A 12877-nucleotide genomic window follows, 5' to 3' on the forward strand; every position below is an offset into this window, starting at 1 on the left:
GCAACTTTCAATTTTAACAATGTGTTATTAAATATTGGAATACCTAAGATTAATGATGTTCCTAAGAATTTTTCATTGGCAGTTTGTTAAGTAAAGAAGCCCCAATGTAAAGTGTGAAAGAACAATAAAGAATCAAAACACTTCAAACAATATCTAGGGCAAGTTTGTAGTCCAGATTAAAAAAAAACTTTGAAAATAATAGCGCTATTAGTCTAAATATTAAGTAGTTGGCTCTGTGATGAATCACCATAGCAAATCCACAAAATCTGAATGGCTATTTAAAAAAATTATTTAAAAATTGTTTAGAAAGTAGCAGCTAGCGCTTATTAATGGGGTTTAAAGGGTAAGGGCAGCGTTTAGCCGCCATCTGCCTGTCCAGAGAGTGACATGTGCTTTCATTCAGAGCGGCTCTCACGTGTTTCCTCCATGTGCTTGCTCTTACATGCTGTGTTACATCAGGAGCACTACACGCTTCTTTCAAGCAGCATACCAGCGCGCGTGGTTGTGCATTTTGAGCAGTTCATGGGAAAAATATATCTTATATGGCATCCCAGAATTCTGGGAATAATTTGGTAAATATATAATTATTCACGGCTATTTAGAAGTGCCCACGCTTAAACAAATATCGTGCATCTCATTACCGTGTATATCGCATTACCGAAGTATTCAGAGAAATTGAATAAAGGTTAGTGAGTTAGGATGGTAAAACTACTGTGAAACCTTACAAATGGTTTGGATTTTAAGCATAACAGAAACTGTATGTATGTAACTGTATGGTATTCGCGCTGTGAATGAACACCAAAACATACTTTTCATGAAAGAACACTGAGAAGTTGTAGTTGCTTCTGGTGTTTGTATTCTGTACTTCAGTTATAATGCGCCAGCTCCACATTTAGGATGAGCCAACACGTTTTTTTTTTTTGTATTTACTCTCTCTCTGCTCTCTCTCTCATTCGACTCCTCCCACTCTCTATTGCCAGCATTAGATTATAAAACTCCCTCTTACGTCGATGAAGATACAGGTCTTTCCCTGTCTTGCTACGGGGGTCATGATCAGTCCGGTTGATATCTGTCTCTCCAAACTGCATAGTTGGGCTCCAGGATTTGGGAGTTACATTCGCGTGCCAGTCTCGCGCGGTCCCATCCCCATTTGTGGCCCCCCCCCCCCCCCCCCCCAGTTCCCCCCCCTCAGTCTACCATCCCCCAACTGCTCGCTGCTGGAAGGGTGCGCAGGCGGAGAGAGGCGTCCGCTTGGTCTTAAGCCTTCCCAGCAAAAGAAACCGTTTCCACATAACCACACCAATGATTTTTGTATACCAACTAAATGATTAATTATCAATGTGATAAGCTTGTTATTAGATTATGGTCTTGTGAAAATAATAATATTGTGCTGTGGCGGAAAATAATGAATAAGAAATAGTAGGGCTGCTGTGAAGTGCAGGCAATGTTTCAACTGAGTTCAGTTCAGCTGGAGGGGGGTTGGGGGGGTACAGTTCTGTATAGTTTGTGGGGTTGTATATAAAGTGTTGAACTCTCTTGGGTCTTTCATATGGACAGGGTCTTATGAGGGTATATCAAACTTGCAGAACAGGTTTAGATAGGACGATTGCCCTCGTCATTTGGTGGTTTTAGGGCAACTTTGAAAGAAGAAGGTTTGGATCGCACTTTCAAAATGTTGACTACTTGTTATAGCCGCGCAATATAGTTTATTGGTTATATAACTTAATTTTCAGAGGTTTGTTTCACGTTAACTCAAAAACTTAATAATAAATAAATAAAATAAAATAAATAAATTTGCAAACTGTTGTCGTTAATTTTATTTTGTTTCGTCTAACACAATATGTTTTAGACTATGAAATATAAATTCTCACAAGAATGTATCATAACCAATAAATTGAACCATCTTCTTTATGTTTTTCTAAATTCCAAAACAGAGTCCGCAGACATCAGTATGATCCGTCTATGATGTTTTAATAGGCTTTTTTTAGATTTGGGAATACACATGCGTTAACAGACATGACAAAAACTTTTGAAGTTTTTGTGTTTCAGAGGAAAAAATCATTGTTAAGGTATCTCTCAATACAGACCGTTCCTGAAAGAAGAATTTATGCAAACGCGTATAAAATGATTTAAAAACAATTTAACAGAGATGTCTAGAGGATATTTAATAGATCTGCCTCCCATGTAAGATTTTTCTAGTTACTAGTCGTTCATTTGTCATTATTCAACTAACGCGGGGGATTTATATAAAATTTACATCTATAATCCATACTTAGGCCTTAATATATTCCGCGCTCAAGCACAATGCATTAAGTTTTGCCACAAAGCACACATAGAGAAGTAGCCTAATAATTGTGAAAAGGAGACATTTTAATAATTTATTAAATAAACTAATTTTTTCTGTCGGCTGCAAGATGGAATTCACAGTGCTGACTCATCTCCACCATGGACGCGCCTTTAAAGAGAATTATTCAACCTTCCCAGATTTCATAATGCTATGCTTTCATTTTGAATTGATTCGTATTAAAAATACATGTTCAAAGACTTTCTGTAAATATATTTCTCATGTATGTGAGACACCACCAATTTTAAAAGTTAATTCATTATCAGGAAAAAATTCAAGTGATCTCGGAGGGCGCCGCCTCCCTGTCTATGGAGGGATTTTGTTGGTGTAAGATTATTAAAATCTAAAAGTCCTAAACTAAAAGTCCTTAAACCAAAACTAAGAAATCTAAATTTGAAACGTAAAGTCCAAGTCGGAAATTATTTTGGTTTTTTTTGTTTTTTTTTTTTTATTTGGTATTTAGGATTGGGCATTTGGTATTTAGGATAGGGCATTTTGTATTTAGGATTGGGCCATTTTCTATTTAGGGGTTGGCATTTGGTCATGTTAGCCATTTAGGATCTTAGGATTGGGAGCATATTTGAAGATATGAGGATTGGGCATTTGAGGATGAGGATTGAGGAGTGTAATGCAAATTAGGAGGCGTGGCCCAAATACTGGAGGCTGGGTTTGATAAATGGCTGGTGCGCAAGAGGCACCTATGGACAGCAGAGGGAGGCTTCCCAGTGCTAAGGAGCACACTGTAATGAAACCCAATGAGGAGCGATCGGACTGTGAGCGGCTTGAGCGAGGGACTGTGAATAAGAGGGAAGATCTTCAACTTAATGACAGCTTTGTAACATTTGTGGCCTCAAACCGAACGAACAACTGAATGCTTGAGCTTCGCGCGCGCGGTAAAATCACCTCCCGCGAGATGAAAACAATATCGCAACGCGAGGAAACGCGGAGAGCCTGCGAGCATCCATTTCTCAAACTCTCGGCGCAGGAACGTGGGGCTTTCTTTGTGCGCAATCCAAAGCCCTCACGACTGACCACAAAATAAAAAGTGTTCGAGCGAAGAAGGTGAGAAGATTCGAGCGCAGAGCTCAGCTGGGGAAGGTGATCTCATGCGCGCGCGAAGAGGGCTTGTATTGCGCGCGCAAAATGGGCTTTCGGTCGGTTCTTTTCGTGAGCAGGCGGAATCGTTTTGACTCAGCTCACAATGAAAAGAGCCGGCTCTTTTGGCTCACCAACGCGTGGCTCTTTAAAAAACAAGCTAATGTTGTCTTGACTAGGATAAGTGTGAAATATGGAGGAATTTTTTGTTTGGTCAGATTATAAACTATAAAGTCTAAAACTAAAAGGATCTTAAACCAAAAACTAAAAATCTCAATTTGAAACTTAAAGTCCAAGTCGAGGACAAAAAAAAAACAATTAATTTGGTATTTAGGATTAGGCACTTGCGGTAGTTAGGGATTGGGCATTTTGTATTTAGGTTTGGGCATTTTGTATTTTAGGATTGGGCATTTTCTACTGTTAGGGTGGGCATTTGGTCATTGGTAGAGCCATTTAGGGGATTTAGGATTGGGCATTTGGGCGATGTTTAGGATTGTGAATTTGGTATTTAGGGGCACTTGGGCATTTAATCATTTAGCTATTAGGATTGTCAGGATTGGGCATTTGAAGATTGAGGGATTGGGATCATTTGATGGATTGAGGATTGAGGGCGTGTATGCAAATTAGGAGGCGTGTTTTTCAATACTGGAGGCTGGGTTTGAAATGGCTGGTTTTTTGCAGAGGCACCTTATGGGACAAGCAATTTCGGGAGCTCCCATGCTAAGGAGCACACTGTAATGAAACCCAATGGAGCGAGGTTTGAGCGGCTTGAGCGCAGGACTGGTGTGATAAATTCAACTTACTGACAGCGTTTGTACCACCATTTGGTGGCATCAAACCGGAGCGTGACAACTGTACTGCTTGCGCGCGCGGCTGCTAAAGCACCTCCGCGAGATGAAAACCAAACACTCACACGACCAAGGAAACCGGGAGCCCGGTGTGAGCTCATTTTGTAAGGACCTCACGCCCGCGTGCGTGACATGGTTCTCCGTATGATGGGTCGGTCGACGACTGGAGATCCGACTCTGAGCGCCGGCTCTTGTAGTGCACGACGACGGAGCTGGCTCGCATATCTGAAAGAGCCGACTCTAGTTAAAAAAAATATATATATATAACGCTATAGAAATTAAATTCATTATGTAATAATGAAATAATGGGATGCATTGTATTTTATTTAAGCGCTAACTCTGACTAATTCAAAGAACAAAAAAAAGCAGTTATATAGGCCTAAACGAGCAACATATTAGTCTGAACAGCCTCACATTCTGTTTCCATGTCAATCATACACGAGGTGTCAACCCATTATATGGCATGAGGCAGTTTTCCGGGCCATCACACACACACACCACCAGCACACCAAGCAGTGTTCAAACTCGTGAAGAAGAAACGGCAGACATGCCCCTCGAAAGTAAGGCAGCTTGCATAACTGAATGCAAATCTATCATTAAAATAAAACCAATAGAGGGATGATAAGCATTGTGTGTGTGTGTGTTCATACTAGTTTACAAACCCAGCACCCGATAAGACTAGTGACTTAGTTCATGCAGGGTTAATAACATGCCAAAAAGAGGGACCAGTTTAAGCCTTTCAGTGTTATTTATTTTTCTTTAATCTGGGTTGTCGATTATGTTGTTCAGATTCAGATGTGTTTGGGTTTGCCGTAATTCGGCCGCTTGGCATTTCTGATATGCCAAAATCTACATCAGAAAAGTGTAGAAAAGCCTGCCATAATGGCCCGTACAGCAGCTGTGTAGGTGTAGTGTGGGATAAATACTTTTTTTTTCATAAACAATAATCTAGTGAGAACGTAGTAATGACTGGTGAACTAACATGCGCGCCAAAAAGATGAGGGACCAGGTTAATCCTTTCAGTTATTTATTTTCTTAATATGGGTTTATTATGTTCTCAGATTAGATTGTATTGTTCACAATAAAAAGTGGTTAATTTAAATGCAAATGTTTAATAGTATTCTTTTTATTTCCTACAAGCAAGGCACTTGTAACGAAAATTGTGAGACATTGTGAGTTGATTTCATTTATAATTTACTTGGAATTGTTTCACACCTATCTAGTCAAACATTATTTTTTTTAAAGAGCCGTTTGTGAGCCAAAAGCGGCCGGCTCTTTTCAGTGAGAGGAGGTCAAACTAGCCGGCTCACGAAAAGAGAACCGAACTGCGCATTTTGCGCGACAATACAACCCTTCGGCGCGCTATGATCATTCCCCAGCTGCCTCGTCGCTCGATCTTCTCATCCTGCTCGATCTGCACACTTTTTATTTTTGTGCAGTCCGTGAATGGCTTGTATTGCTCACAAAGAACATGGTCCAGCTGCAGCTGCAGAGGAGTTTGAAATGAGCTCGCAGGCTCCCTTTTCATCGCGGGCGATATTGTTTTCAACAACTCGCGGATGTGATTTACCGCGCCGCCCAAACATCAGTTTTGTACGCTCGGTTTGAGGCCCCAAATGTTACAAAGCTGTCATTAAGTTTGAAGTTATCACAACAGTCCCTCGCTTCAAGCCGCTCAACACAGATTCGCTCCCTTGGGTTTCATTACAGTGTGCCTCCTTAGCACTGGGAGCTCCCTCTGCTGTCCATAAGGTGCCTCTGCCACCCAAGCCATTTCAAAACCCAGCCTCCAGTATTCTTGGGCCACAGCCTCCTAATTTCATTACACTCCTCAATCCATCAATCCTCAAATGCCACAATCCGCAATCTTCAAATGCCCAATCCTAAATCCTAAAATGGACTAAATTGACGCAAATCGCCCAACCCTAAATAGAAAATGCCCAATCCTAACATACAAAATGCCCTATTCCTAAATACGCAAATCCCATCGCCTAAATACCAAATTAATTTTTCGACTTGGACTTAAGTTTCAAATTTAGATTTTTAGTTTTGGTTTAAGACTTTTAGTTTTAGACTTTTAGTTTATAATCTGACCAAAAAATCCCTCCATAGAGTTTAAACATGAGGACTTTTTATTAATCCGTCCATTCTTAAGAATTTAGATAGGTCAGGTGATTTTAGCTAAATCGTTGAAGGTTTCATTTATTCGTCGTCTATTGTTTAATATTAGGGCCTAAATAATACGGGAACGACAATTAATACAAATTATATATAACAATATATTTTTAGTAAAATAACGAAACTAATTTATAAAAAAAAATGCAACAATTTCTTATCATCAGTGTTAACAGACAAATATATTTTTCCAAGCAAGGTGTCTGTCAAAATAAAGGACAGTGTAACGAGTATAACAAAATGCATGTTGTTGTGTTAAAGGAATTTTTAAAATATAAATTACAATATAGGCCTAATATATGAGAATATTGGAATTTTGCATATTATTCCTGTCAGCCTAGCTTCACTTAAAATAGGCTATACACTTTTAATGCTCCGATGCAAAGTAAACAAACAATTTTTTGAATGTAATATACCCACATAATTCAATTATAAATAAAAAATAACACACACCAAATAAATCAAATCAAAAATAAAAAAATATATAATATAAAAAATATATATAAAAAATATAAAATATTCTATTATTATTAGGCTACTTCTGTCTGCCTGGTGCTTTGGGGCAAACTTACATGCATGTGCTGAGCGCGGATAGATATGAAGGCTCATTATGGATTAATAGATGTACATTTAATATAAACCTCGTATCAGTTGAATAATGTCAACGAATAAGACAATTATGAACGACTAGTAACTAGAAAAACTTACGTGGGGGAGGGCAGTATCTATTAAATACCTCTCTAAGACATCCTCTGTTAAAGTTTTTAAGCAGCATTTTATACGCTTTTTGCATAATATTCTTCTTTCAGAAGCGGTCTGTATAATGTCTTAACCACTGATTTTTTCCTCCTCGAAAACACAAAAACGAAAAATTGAAGAGTAAAATTTATATATTTATGTTTGAGAATGGTCCGGAACTCCTTCTCCTGCAGATGGTGCTCCTCTGGTTTGTTTGCATTTGTTACAAAGTGCCACAGAATAAAGAATCGTACAAATATATATAACAACTTCTTTGTGTATTTTTTGTCCACGTCTGTAAAAAAAAAAAAAAGCCTAGTACACCAGCGTTCATAACCGGCGCTAAACTTATCTGATGTCTGGACTCCCTTGGGGATTTCTCACCAAAACCCTTCAACTACTGTTGTAATGGCGGCATACATTCTTCGTCACACGTAGAAATTTAATATTTCACACTTCTAAAAAATATTTGTATGGGATCGCAACAAAATAAAACGGGCACGACGTTTCCACTCAGGGCGTCGTAGTTCTGACTTGGGCTCAACCCTTCCCCCGCGCGTTTGTGATGACACGCATGCCGAGCAGAGTAATGAGCAGTGCAGTGTTATTCTGACTGGAGAGCGAAGGAGGAGGGCTTTTTTAACAGTCAGAGCGTCGTGGTTTTCATCACCATCCGCTCCGCACCGCTCCATCACGAGTATCAATTAGTAGCTAACTCCAGTTAGTCCAAAAATGCAGCACGCTGAGAGTTCTTACTAGAACCAGGAAGTATGATCATATTAGCCCGGGTCCTGTCCAACACTGCCTGGCTTTCTATCACAATACCTCGTATAGATTTTAAAATCTTGCTTATACTTAATAAAGCATGAATGGTTTTTAGAAACCTTCAAAGTATTTGAAACGAGCTCTTGTTACATTATAGTCCGTCACTCCACTGTCTGCTGTCGTTCTCCTGAAAACTCCTGACAATTTGATAATAGCTAAGAATATCCAAAGTCCAACTGCGGGCGCAAATCCTTCTCTCTATTTAGCGCCCAAAACTCTGGATATAAAACGACTACCTAAACATTGTTCGGAGAGGCAGAACACGACTGCTTGCAGTTTAACATCATAGATTTAAGAGGACCCATACTCTTATAACCTGGTCTATAAACATAACAGACTAATACACTTCTAATATCCAAACCGTTAAAGGAATTTTAGGTTGTCATTAATTAGTAAACCGGACAAAGGAAACGGGGGAGGGGAACACTTCCCATAACACCCATGTACTTGCTACACTCGTTAGAAGATTGGGGGCATCTATGCTCATATTAGTCTGTTCTCCTCTTATTCCGAGGGTCACCTGTAGCCACCACAGATCCAGTCTGTTTCCCAGTCAGAGGGTCGACTGCAGTCACCCGGATTGCCAAAGTATGTATGCCAGCCCCATGATGGTGGATCGACCCCTAGAAAATGACCATCGTACTGCCCTGAAAAGACAGTGGAGACCAGGACAACTAGAGCCCCAGAGACAGACGATCCCACTGTAAAGACCTTGTCTCAGACGACCACCGGGACAAGAACCACAGGTAAAACAAGAATGATTTCTATCCTGAACAATCTGACTTTGCTGCAGCCTGGAATTGACAACTGCTGGTTTCCATCTGGTCAGCGGAGAACTGAGCACGGAGCGAGTAGTGATTATAAATGCTCGGAGCGTGGAGGGGAAATTGTTGCTGCTCCCATCGTCTCACATACTCTTGAGGCCGAGTGAGAGAGCTATGAACAAGACCGTCCTCGGTGTATACATGGTTATAGACAGTGTCCCGCTATATTTAACATAACTAACTGGATATATAGAAATAAAAATTACATACATAAACCCTAAACCAGCGGCATAAACGAGATGAAAATATAGACTAGAAAGTTATTTACACTTGCTCTGGTCCTACGTCCATGACAACTGGACTCTCACTGCGGAGCTATGCCAGTTTTTTAATCTGAACCCTCTATAGCACTGAGTGGATGGTTAGATGCATGGATGTGGGCTAGTATTAAGAAAATAAATTAATAAATAAAACAAAGGTCTTTCCAGCATTAAGGTAATAACATTAGCATACTGTTTTATTTTAATCATCTTGTGGGTTCAGTTAGGTAAATTTGGGACTGGATACACTGATAAATTATAGTCTATTAACAGCTTGTATTTTAAAAAAACACCTTATAGTTTGTCATTTGAATCTTAGATTATTAAGTAGGGAGGCACAAATACCAAATTTATTTAAATCGTAAATCGGACAAATTTTTGTGAAAAAAATAAGGATTTTTTTGTAGGCCATCACCCGCCCAACTGCAACAGGTTTTTTATTTTTTTTTTTTTGTTTCTTTATTAGTTCCCCAGATATCAACTTCCTCTGAACAGGTACGAGTCTATAACTAACTAAATAAACCTTTAGTCTGTGGGCTAACTACACAGTTAGTCAAGCATTTGAAGGGGATCAAACATTTACTTTAAATTGAGAGATTAACACAAGCCAAGAGAGAAAATGAAGTCTAGAGTCATACTACAAGACCCTACGACTCGTTTGGCACTCGCAAGTTTTGCAAACCCCTTCATACGACACTGTCCAGATGACAAGACCACCGAGATATCACACCTTTAATCTCGGAACCCCCACAAGCATATACAGACCCTACCCCAGAAACCTCAACCCCCTCGCAGATGAACGTGAACTCATCTGGTCCGGGTCTTCCCGATACCACAGCTGTGATCTTAGCACAGTAAAGAGCGTGTTTCTCGCCCTAAACTGAGTTAATTTAACGATCGTATCGTATATTGTTTCTCGTAAGCGTTGTTCCCAACAACTATAAGCACGTAAAGCAATCGCACAGTAGCTCGTGCTTTAAAGTGCTACTTAGGAGGTACTATCCGATTTGTCAAGATGGCGTGAAATGTCACCCTTATAGCAATGGCTCGTAACATTGTGAGTACAAAAGGACGACGAGCTCGTATTATTGAGTTAACCTAATGCTTTGGCGTTCACAGACAGACAACTTTGGATATTACATAACTATAATACAATACAATCTTAATATTATATAATGTAGGATGTATAATATAATATACTTTTTCCATAATAATATATAATGATTAACTATTAATATACAGTAAGAGGACACGACACGTGAGGACGAGAGAACGACGTTATTTCCGGGTCTAATACATAGCTGGTTTTCCATTGCCTTCAGCAACTGATCTTGCCACATATTTTTTCCCCCAGCTCTTTGAAGCATTTGCAGATTCGTACATATACGTGCTTTTATGTTCGTTAAGTTTTTTTTTTTTTTCCAATCATTTAATTTAGATGTGTATTGACCTGGAAACAAAGACATCCTAATTCTTGCAATGTTTTTTAGATGATAGTATGCTGAGTTGGTTATACGATCTATTGACCCATGACTTACTGAAACTAAACGTTCCTGTCTCCAAATCCACCAAGATTCCCATGACATTTGAATTTTAGTTTTTGGCCCCTCGAGTCCAATGATATGCTTCAGCCGTTAAAATTTCATCTATTGTTTCGCCACACAATGGCAATACTTCAGTTTTTTCCTTGTTTAAAGTCAGTATCATCATTGAATTCAGTGATGGTCTCATGCAGCTCAGTGCAGTTTAAAAATAGTATCTGTGGCGTAATTTGCAATCAGTCAACGTAATAAAGCTGTAAATTAAGTGACCAGTGTACCAACTAAGCAAGCCAGAGGCGACAGCTCAGTAAATGTTGAAACACTACTCCATCAGTGCAGAGAATGGAGAAAAAAACCTTTGGGAGAAACCAGGCTCAGTTGGGGGGCCAGTTCTCTTCTGACCAGCACGTCGAAACCAGCAGGGCTCCAATCCAGTAGCTGCAACGTTCAAAGTCCAGATTGTGCACACTTAAAAATCATCTGTTTCCTGTGAATAACAATCCTGGGGGTCGTCTGAGACAAGGTCCTACAGGGGAGCTGTATCTGGGGTTCACCTAGTCCTGGTACTCCGCTGTCGTTCAGGGCTGTAGAGGATCCTTTCTAGGTGCTGATCCACCATCCAAGCTGGAGACAATACGTGGATCCGTGTGACTGCAGTGACCATCATGATCTGGGGACTAGCAGACTGTCTCTCTGTTGAGCTACGGGTGACTTTCGGAATAAGAGAGCCAAAGAACTATATGACCCAGCGTAGATTCCATTCTTCCTAACGATGTAGCAATTAAGTTGGGATTTATGGGACATTTTTGTTCTCCGGTTCCGGTTTACCATAATTAATGCATTGCCTACAAAACCCTTTGTCGGATTTGTGGATACCTATAGCAACGTTTTATATACAGTAATGTTAAATAACAGTTGATAAGCCGGTTTAAAGATATGGGTTCTTTAAATCTAGATTTTAAACATGCAGTAGAGTTTGTCTTCTCCCTAAACAATGTTAGGTAGGTTTCCATTCCAAGAGTTTGGTCTCTAAATGAAGGCGTAAGGATCAAGCAAGCCCGCATTGCTTTGATATTCTAGCATTATCAATTGCCATATTTCGGTGAGAACGACGGGCGTGGAGGACGATAAGAGTAACGAGGTCAAGGGCCCAGTTGAGCTAGGACCAGTCTAACTCTGATCAGTACTTCCTGGTTTCTAGTAAAGAACTCTAGCGGCGTGCATTTTGACCAACTGGAGTTTCTGTTTACTAGCGTGCAGAACAACCACCCACGCACACCAATCGAGACGATATGACACTTGTAGATCTGTACCTGTGAGTCTAGTAAACCATGGATAACGTTTCTCCCTTTTCTTCGCAATCCTTGACATTGAAGCCTAGGCCATAATTTAGTCTATCTTACGTAGAGGAAAAATGCGCTTTTACAAATGACTAGAAACGGGCTTTCAGATGGATCTGATTGCTATCAAATAGCCCTAGGTTCCTAAGACTGATGACTGTTACGTCCACAGGGTACGTGCCATTCTACTTATTATTTTTTTAATTCCATTAGGTGTTCTTGGGAAGTGTTCCCGTTTTCCGGTTGCCTAATTCAATGCAGATGTGGTTGTGGGTTAATGCCTTGTGTTTTTGCTCGGTCTCTCCCTTTTCTCTCTAAGCTCCTGCTAAAGAGTAGGAAAATCATCACCCCTGTACGCTCGAGGTGTTGCCTCGCGTGCTGAAGACCAAGTAGGATATAAGGGCAGTTTTACACTCTGCCTGGGACACACTTCTCCCCTGCTCCAGACTGAACCCTGTGCTAGCTTTTCGTGCAGATACGACTCTAGGCAGAAGTAGGGCTGAAGCAGGACCTGACAGTGAATCGAATTTGTGATATGCAGGTGGCTAATTTTTTATTGTTGCATGACTGTTAATGAGATTATTGTTTCAAGAAACAAAGAACAGGTTGTTATTTGAGTCAAAAGGTATTTGGCTCTTTTGTCCTCAAGTGATGCTAGTCTGTGATTAGGAGGGATGCTGTAGGTGTGAGAGGCGCCTCTTTCTTTTTCCTATTGTATTCTGTTGCTTCTGTTTTGTATAGCAAGGGAGTGGGGAATGGCTGTAATTTTTCTTTTCTTTAAAGTGGTTAGATTTTTTCTGACAATTTGGGTATGGACTTTTGTATTAATTATTTTAGTGCTTTGCCCTTCCCCGAGCTTTGCGCCCAGGGACGTGTATTTATTATTA

The sequence above is a fragment of the Cyprinus carpio genome, chromosome B23 (assembly GCF_018340385.1).
Source record: "Cyprinus carpio isolate SPL01 chromosome B23, ASM1834038v1, whole genome shotgun sequence".
Classification (NCBI taxonomy): Eukaryota; Metazoa; Chordata; class Actinopteri; order Cypriniformes; family Cyprinidae; genus Cyprinus; species Cyprinus carpio.